Source organism: Nyctereutes procyonoides, unplaced genomic scaffold (assembly GCF_905146905.1).
Source record: "Nyctereutes procyonoides isolate TBG_1078 unplaced genomic scaffold, NYPRO_anot_genome, whole genome shotgun sequence".
Classification (NCBI taxonomy): Eukaryota; Metazoa; Chordata; class Mammalia; order Carnivora; family Canidae; genus Nyctereutes; species Nyctereutes procyonoides.
Window position 1 is genome coordinate 10,576,534 of NW_026575155.1, and position 9,087 is coordinate 10,585,620.

Consider the following 9,087-nt stretch of genomic DNA (forward strand, 5'->3'; position numbering starts at 1 on the left):
TTAGCAATATTTTTTTGGACCAGTCTCAGGCAAAGGAAACAAAAACTAAAACAAACGGGACTACATCGAACTAAAAAGCTTTTGCACAACCAAGGAAACCATCAAAAAAATGAAAAGGTAACCTACTGAATAGGAGATGATATTTGCAAATCATACATCTGGTAAGGGATTAATATCCAAAATACATAATGAATTTACACAACCTAATGTTAAAAAATTTTTAAATGGGCAGATACTTCTGAATAGACATTTTTACCCACAAATATATGTAGATGGCTAATAGGCACATAAAAAAGATCATCACTAATTATCAGGCAAATGCAAATCAAAGGGAGCCACAGCCACAATGAATTACCACCTCACACCTATCAGATTGGCTTTATCAAAAAGACAAAACGAGTGTTGGAGAATGTGGAGAAAAGGAGACCCTTTTACCTTGTTGGTGGGAATGTAAATTGGAGCAGCCACTATGGAAGACAGAATGGAGGTTCCTCAAAATATTAAAGAGAGGACTACCATATGATCCAAGAATTCCACTTCTGGATATTTACCTAAAGAAAATGAAAACACTGATTGGAACCCCTATGTTCTTTGCAGCATTATTTTAATAGCCAAGCTATGGAAGCAACCTGTGTCCATTAATGAGTTGAATGAATAAAGATGATGTGGTATAAACATATGCAGTGGAATATACTCAGCCATAAAGAAGAATGAGACCCCTGGGTGGCTCAGTGGTTGAGTGCGTCTGCCTTCGGCTCAGGGCGTGATCCCGGAGTCACAGGATCAGGTCCCACATAGGGCTTCCCGCATGGAGCCTGCTTCTCCCTCTGCCTGTGTCTCTGCCTCTCTCTGTGTGTCTCTCACGAATAAACAAATAAAATCTTTTCTAAAAAGAAGAAGAATGAAACCTTGCCATTTGTGGCAAAATGAAGGGACCTAGAGGGTATTATGCTAAGTGAAGTAAGTCAAAAAAAGACAAATACTATGATTTCACTTACATATGGAATCTAAAAAAACAAATGAACAAACAAAACAGAAACAGACTCATAGTTAGAAGGAAAAAGCCTGTAGTTACCAGAGGGGATAGGGGTTGGAGGGAAGGCAAAATATGTGAAGAAGATTTGGAGGTAAAATCTTCCAGTTAAAAAAATAAGTCATGAGGATGTAATGTACAACATAAGGAATAGAGTCAGTAACATTGTAATAACTTTGTATAGTGACAGATGGTAACTAGATTTATCATAGGGATCATTTAGTAAGGTATGAAGATCTTTAATCACTATGATGTACACCTGAAATTAATAGGATATTATGTCAGTTATATTTCAATTTAAAATTAAAGAAATAAAAAAATTAAATTAAATTAAATTAAATTAATCAGTGTTGGATTTGTCAAAATTTTTTTCCTGCATCAGTTTGGATGATTATGTCATTTTCCCTTTTTAGTCTGTTAATATGGTAAATTATGTCAATCTTACTTTCCTGGGATAAATCTCATTTGGCCATCCTTTTTGTATTATTGTTGAATTCAACTTTCCAATTTGTTTTAGAATTTTTGCATCTATGTCTATGAGGAATATTAGTATGTAATATCTTTTTTATAATGTCTTTCCCTAGTTGTGATAATGGAATAAATATTTGGCCTCATATAATCAGTTTAGAAGTACTCTCTCTTTGATTTACTGGAAGACTTTATGTAGAACCAGTACTATTTCTTTCATAAATGGTAAAATTCATCATGAAGCCCCCTGTAATGTACTGTTCTCATTTTGATTCAGTTCAAAATATTTTTTCATTTTGATTTTGATTTTCTCTTTTACCTATGGGTTATATTATTGGGGTACCTGAGTGACTCAGTGGTTGAGTGTCTGCCTTTGGCTCAGGTCGTGATCCCAGAGTCCTGGGATCAAGTTCTCCATCGGGCTTCCTACGGGAAGAGGGAAGCCCTCTCCCTGTGTCTCTGCCTCTTTCTGTGTCTCTCATGAATGAATAAACAAAATCTTAAGTATATATATTATTTAGTTTCCAATTATTTGGGTTTTTAAAAGATATCTTTCTGTTATTGATTTCTTTTTTTTTTTTGCATTTTTAAAAAATTAAATTCAATTTGCCAACATATAGTATAACACCCAGTGCTCATCCCATCAAGTGCCCTACTCAGTGCCTGTCACCCAATTACCCCCCCCCCCAAATATGGAACACTTCATGAATTTGTGTGTCATCCTTGCTCAGGGGCCATGCTAATCTTCTCTGTATCATTCCAATTTTAGCATATGTGCTACAGAAACAAGCACACTCCGTTATGATTTCTAATTTAATTCCAAGAGTCAGAGAATAAACTTTGTGTGCTTTGAATCCTTTGAAAATATTGAGTTTTTAAAAAATACTCATTTACTTGAGAGAGACAGAGGGGGAAGACAGGGAGGAAGATAATCCTCAAGCAGACTCCCCCACTGAGCTCCGAGCCAGACACAGGTCTTGAACCCAGGTCCCTGAGATCCCAACCTGAGCCAAAACCAAGAGTCAGATACTTAATCAACTGAGCCACCCAGTTGCCCCAAAAATATTAAGAGTTTTTTATGTCCCACAACATGGTCTGCCATGGCAAATGTTCCATGAACAATTAAAAAAGAATATGTATTCTGCTGTTGGTCAGTGAAATATCAATCAACAAATTAAATTGGTTGGGAAAATTTTTCAAGCCTTTTATATACTTTCTGATTATCTGTCAATTCATTCTCCTAATTACAGTGTGAAACTTCTGACTATAATTGTGGATTCGTCTCTTAGAGTTCCAACAGATTTTACTTTGTGTATTTTGAAGCTGAGTTATCAAGTGCATAAATATTTAGAATATGTCCTCTTGATGAATTGATTTTATATTACTATGAAGTGACCGGGATCCCTGGGTGGCGCAGCGGTTTGGCGCCTGCCTTCGGCCCAGGGCGCGATCCTGGAGACCCGGGATCGAATCCCATGTCGGGCTCCCGGTGCATGAAGCCTGCTTCTCCCTCTGCCTGTGTCTCTGCCTCTCTCTCTCTCTGTGTGTGTGACTATCATAAATAAATTTTAAAAAATTAAAAAAAAATGAAATGACCAGTTTTTAAGGATCAAGTCTCCTAGTGATGAACTAATTCACCTTTTCAGTGTCTGAAAAGCTATTTTACTTTTTTGTGAAAGATACTTTTCATGACCATAGAGTCCAGGTTGATAGCTTTGTACTTTCAATGTGTCAATATTTGTTCCATTGTCTTTGGGCTCACATTGTTTCCAATATGACATCTCATGTCATTCTTATCTTTGTTTCTCTGAATGTAATGTGCTTTTTTTTCTGGTTGCTTTTCAAGATTTTCTCTTTATCAATGTTTTTGAGCAATTTGATTATGATGTGCCTTGATGTAGTTTATTCATGATTCTTGTGCTTATAGTTCCTTGAATTTCTTGGATTTGTGGGCCTAAGTTCCTTGAATTTCTTGGGTTTGTGGGCCTAAGTTTGTTTCATCAAACTTAGAAAATTCTCAGCTGTTATTTATTCAGATCTTTTCCTTGTCCACCCACTTTTACAGTGGTGTCCAATTACAGATATGTTAGGCTGCTTGAAGTTATCTTATACAGCTCAATGATATTCTATTCACCTTTTTTTTCCAGTTCCCCCCACCACCATGCTTCATTTGGGGTAGTATTTTTATATTTTTTAATTCACTGATTTTTTTTTATCCCTACAGTATCTGATCTGTTAGTAATCCCACCAAGCATATTTTTCATCTCAGACATTGTAATTTTCAAGTCCAGAAGTTCATCTTAGGTCTTTTCAATATTTCTGTGTCTCTATTTAACATTCTTACCATTTCCTCTACCTTCTCAAACATAAAGTATATGGTTATGAGGACTATTTTAATGTTCTTGTCTACTAATTCTATCATCTATCTCCCTCTTTTTTCTGTTTTTGTTGATTGATTTTTCTCATTACTATGGATATTTCTCTACTTCTTGGCATGTCTGGTGATTTTTGGTTAAAGGTTAGACAGTATAAATTTTATTGTATGTGGCAGGTAATTTTCTATGAATATTCTTGAGCTTTGTTCCATAGTACAATTAAGCTTCTTGGAAAAAGTTTGATACTTTTGTTTTTTTATTTTAAACTTTGTTAGTTAAGACTTGAATAGATTTGAACTGGGGCTTTTTTTTTCTCCATTGCTTCTGGATATTCTATATGATGATACTTTGTAAATTATGAACCTTTGTATTCTAGATATTATTGCTCCTTTTTTTAAAAAAAGATTTTATTTATTTATTCACGAGAGAGACAAAGAGAGGCAGAGACATAGGCAGAGGGAGAACCAGGCTCCCTGCAGGGAGCCTGATATGGGACTCGATCCCGGGACCCTGGGATCACCACCTGAGCTGAAAACAGATGCTCAACCACTGAGCCACCCAGGTGCCCCACCCCTCTGGTCCTTTTTTACAAAATATTTTATTTTTAAGTAATCTCTACACCCAACATGTGGTTCAAACCTACAATCCCAAGATCAAGAGTCACATCTTCCACTGACTGAGCCAGCCAGACACCCCTCCCTCCAGTCCTTTTGAGTGATTCTCCAGTCTCTGTTGGTGTCATCATATGCATGTGTTGATCAGTAATCAGCTGAAGACTCAAGGGGACTCTCCACAAGTCTCTGGGACCCTCTCTATATGATTCTTTTCTCTCCATGTACTCTGCCTTCTTCACTCTGGCTGCCTTGGCCTCTTTGACTCCCAGCTGCATTTTCTCAATTCAGGGAGACTACTGGCCTCCATCACGTTTTCCCCTCCCAGTGCTATAGTCTGGAAACTCTGGGGACATTGTAGTAAATTGGGGACATTGTAGGGCTCTTTTGTTTTCCCTTTCTGAGGGATTATTGTTCTGTGCTGCCTGATTCCCACTATTTGCATGTCATTTTTCTGGTGTTTTTTAGTGTTTCAAGAAGGTACGTTTTGCCCTTGTTCTTCCTGGAAGCAGCAGTCTAAGAGGGTATTTTTAAATATTGTAGTAAAATAAACATAAAATAAAATTTACTATCTTAATTATTTTCAACTGTATGGTTCAGTGGTGTTAAGTACATCCACATTGTTGTGCAACCATCACCACGATCCTTCTCCAGAACTTTTTCATCTTCCCAAACTGAAACTCTGTACTCATTAAACACTATCTCCTTTGGATTATATGTCAGATATTGTGGATGCTTCTTTGTTGAGAGTCTGTATTTAGTTGTCTTCCCTTAAATAATGCATCATTTTATTCTGAAAGGCAGCTAATTTGTTGATAGATCTTAACCTTCCAAGTCTTAATAATAGACTTTGTGAAGAAATGCTTAGAGTGGCCTTACCCTGGAGCAACCTTTTCTAGGATCTCAACTAAATGAATAGGATGCTAAGCGAAGTGTCCCCAAGCAGAAAGCTAGGATGAATGTGGCACTTAACTAATGTTTCACTTTCCTCAGGGACCATAGTCCTCTAATGGCTTTTATCCAATGTCTTAAAGCAGTTGCTTTACCTTTGTCCGGTTTTATTTTTTTGTGATAGAGTAAGTCCAATACCTGTTCTTCAGTTCTGAGCAGACCTGAAAGTCCTGGAAGGTATTTTAAAAACAAGGTGTCTAATACACCATTTGAAGTTGTTTGCATTTTTGTAATGTAAGTGCCTCCTTCTCAACCCTCCACTTCTTCTATTATAGTTACAGATTCTGTTAGTTGAACTCTATGGAAAGTACGTATTGAAGAAGAGTTTTATGATTCCATGAGTTGTGGAACAGAGCAGCAGAAACTTGGATAATGAGCTGGTCTAAAGAAGAAGCCCTCTGGAACTTGATAGTATATTTAAGGGAAATTTAGACTTTCACAGGACAGGGCAAAGAAGAGATGGATTCAACTTAACCTTTCCCGACTCAGAGATCTGAGAACTCCTGCTGACACCTGGGTTATACTTACATTGCTCACAGCACCTAAAAAGGCACCTTACTTAGAAGATGATAACAAGCTATCATAGAAACATAATGAATAAATGAATTAAGTTTATGTTCTTACTTCAAAGGCAAAAGATAATAGTTTCCTATGTGTATCTGCAATTTTTTTCCCAATGGTCAAAGGATTTTAGACTTGTTTTAAGTTCTAATGTCAAACTCTCTTATATCTCACTTTTTCCCTATGCCACACTTTGAAAGAGGTGGGCCTTCTCTGTCTCAAGAAGGATCTGCATGTCAGGGCAGCCTGACCACCCAGAGACAGGTCATTAAGCATTCTAGAGCAGCTGCTCCTGACAGGCCAGAGATATTCCAGCATGCCTTTTCTTGGCCGGGCAGCTGGCGGAAAAGCACCTCAAATGGCAGGGAGATAAGGCAAGGAAAATGACTGTGCAGAATGGAATCTACTACTTGTCTCCAACTTTCTGCTGGTATGAACCAAAGCCTGTCAGGCTCTGCCAGCCTGGGGACCTAGCCCTGTGAAAATGGCATGCCCATCTCTGCTGTGAGCAGCCTCAGAGACTGGAGCTGAGGAGACTGAAGAAAGAGGCGAAGTGGGGAACTCGTGGCTGGGATACTGACCCTCCTGCTTGGTGGCCTGCCCTGGTTTCCTTTCTTCTCATTGACTTTCTCATTGGCTTCTCAGCATCCTTCTCCCCTTCCTGCCTTAGGACTCCAGAATAGGAGCTGTGGGCAGTGGCGGAGCCTGTGGAGGGAGCAGCCCAAAGTTTGCTGGGTAGAGGGGTAAGAGCCAGACTGAGACAGAGCTGGGGTGGGGGCAGGAGGGAGGAGCCTGCAAGCCACCACCCTGATGATATCAACAACAAGGCATGAGGTGAAGCTGGGCTCAGATAAAGTAGATGCAAATGCTGGAAACTCCTTCCAAGTCCCTTGCCAGTTGTCACCTCACCAATCCTAAAAATAGTTCCCTTAACCCTGAGGAAGCAAATAGAGAAATGGACTATGTTTGTTTCTAAGGCTTTCACATATGTTAGATTGGCTGTGGGGTGCCCCATGGTCCTTGCTGACAAATCTTTATCTGTCCATGCAGTGGAAGTAGCAAGAGGTGGCTAGACCATCTGTCACTAAATGGCTCTAGTTAGCACACCCCCAAAATGACAGCATACAAACACAGGAACTTTAACGTGAAAAAAAAAAATTCACTAGCACCTAAACGCTGGGGCTTCTGACTACATAATATGAGAATATTATTGCTCCCCCCTCTCTTTTACTGCTAGGCTTCCTCACATCATGGAAATCACTAGGGTAGAGTGGGAAAAATCTGGATCTTTGAGTGGAGCAAATGTGAAATTTAGTGCCTGGCCAATGACTTCTATTTAATGAGCCTCATTCTGGGCCTGACATTGGGCTGAGTATGTTACACGTTGATCCCAGGACCACACGAGGTGGGGAACGTGTCTGAAATAGACTCTTTCCCAGCAGGCACTTATTCACAGGGTATCTGTGCAGGTGTCTAGTTGATGTCCTCAATCAGAGTTCACATGGCCCAAGAGAGCCTCCGTGACTTCCGCCCCTTTGTGGGGTGAGACCCTAGTCCTCACTTAGTGGTTATCAGCTGTGGCGACTCATGTAAGCATCCTATAACCAGGATCCCCAGCACAACTGAATCAGACTCTTTATGGGCGAGATCCATGTTATAGACTGAATTGTGTGTCTCCCCCAAGTTCACATGTTGAAGCCTTAACCCCTAACATGACTTTATTTGGAAATCGAACCTTTCAGCCAACCAAGCCACGGATGTAACTAAGGTTAAAGGAGGTCATAAGGGTGGAGCCCTTATCCAAAACTGTTGTGTCCTTATGAGAAAAGGAGAGACCCCCTGGGATACACATGGAGAGAAAAGACCATGTGAGGACAGAGTGAGAAGGCGGCTGTTTGCAAGCCGAGCAGAGAGGCCTCAGGAGAAATGAAGCCTGCCGACACCGTCATGAGGGACCTGGGACCTCCAGATTCCAGAACGGTGAGAAAATAAATCTCTGTTGTTTAAGCCAGCCAGCCTGTGGTATTTTGTTATGGCAGCCTGAGCAAGTGAGTATAGTCCAGCATCAGCATTTTCCTTTTTCAAAATAACTTTGGCTATTCTAGCTCTTTTGCATTTCCAAGTACAATTTAGACGCAGGTTATCATTTTATACATAAGGCCCTCCTGGGGGTTTTGCGATTGCCCTGAATCTACAGATCAATTTTTGAAGAACGAATACGTAAATAGCATTGATGATTCCAACTTGTAAACATGATATATCTCTCCATTTATTTAGATCTTTTAAATTTTCTCTCATTAATGTTTTATAGTTTTCACTCTGGTCTTTTGTATCTTTCATTAAATACATTCCTAACTATGCTGCACATTTTGATACCCCTGGAAATGCAATTAAAAAAAAAGATTTTACTTATTTATTTGACAGAGAGAGAGAACACAAGCAGGGGGAGTGGCAGGCAGAGTTAGAGGGAGAAGCAGGCTCCCTGCTGAGCAGAGATTCCTACGCCTAGGCTGGGTTCAATCCCAGGATCCTGAGATCATGACCTGAGCTGAAGGCAGATGCTTCACCGACCGAGCCACAGATGTGCCTCTGGAAATGCCATTTCTAAACTTCATTTTCCAGGAGATTTTTGCTAGCGCACAGAAATATAATTTCTGTATATTGACCTTGTGTTCTGTCCCCTTGATTAATGATCTTATTAATTCTCATAGTATTTTTTTTTACTCCTTAGATCTTTTGTGTAGAGAATTATGACTGCAAATAGAGGCATTTTCACTCTTTCCCTTCCAATCTTATGCTTTGTATTGTTTTTTACTTAAACTGTATTGGCCGGGACCTCTAGTATAAAGCATTCTTTGTTCCAAGTTTTAGGAGGAAAAAATTTAGTTTTTCATCATTAAGTATGATGTTAGCTGTGGATTTTCCATAGATGCCCTTTATCCAGTTAAGGAAATTTCCTCCATATTCCTAGTTTGTTGAGAGTTTTTTGTTGTTGGTGGTGGTGTTGTTGAGAGTTTTAAAAATCATTAATAGATGTAGAATTTTTGTCCATTTTTTTTAGTGATCACATGATTTCTCTTCTGTTAAT

General features: G+C 39.2%; 1 non-coding gene across 1 annotated transcript; it reads right to left on the bottom strand.

The window, feature by feature from the left end:
- Positions 1-2,187: 2,187 nt before the first annotated feature.
- LOC129502257 (U6 spliceosomal RNA) lies at positions 2,188-2,294 on the bottom strand. Its single transcript, XR_008662910.1, has one exon. It is a non-coding gene; the product is annotated as a U6 spliceosomal RNA (small nuclear RNA).
- Positions 2,295-9,087: the final 6,793 nt, after the last annotated feature.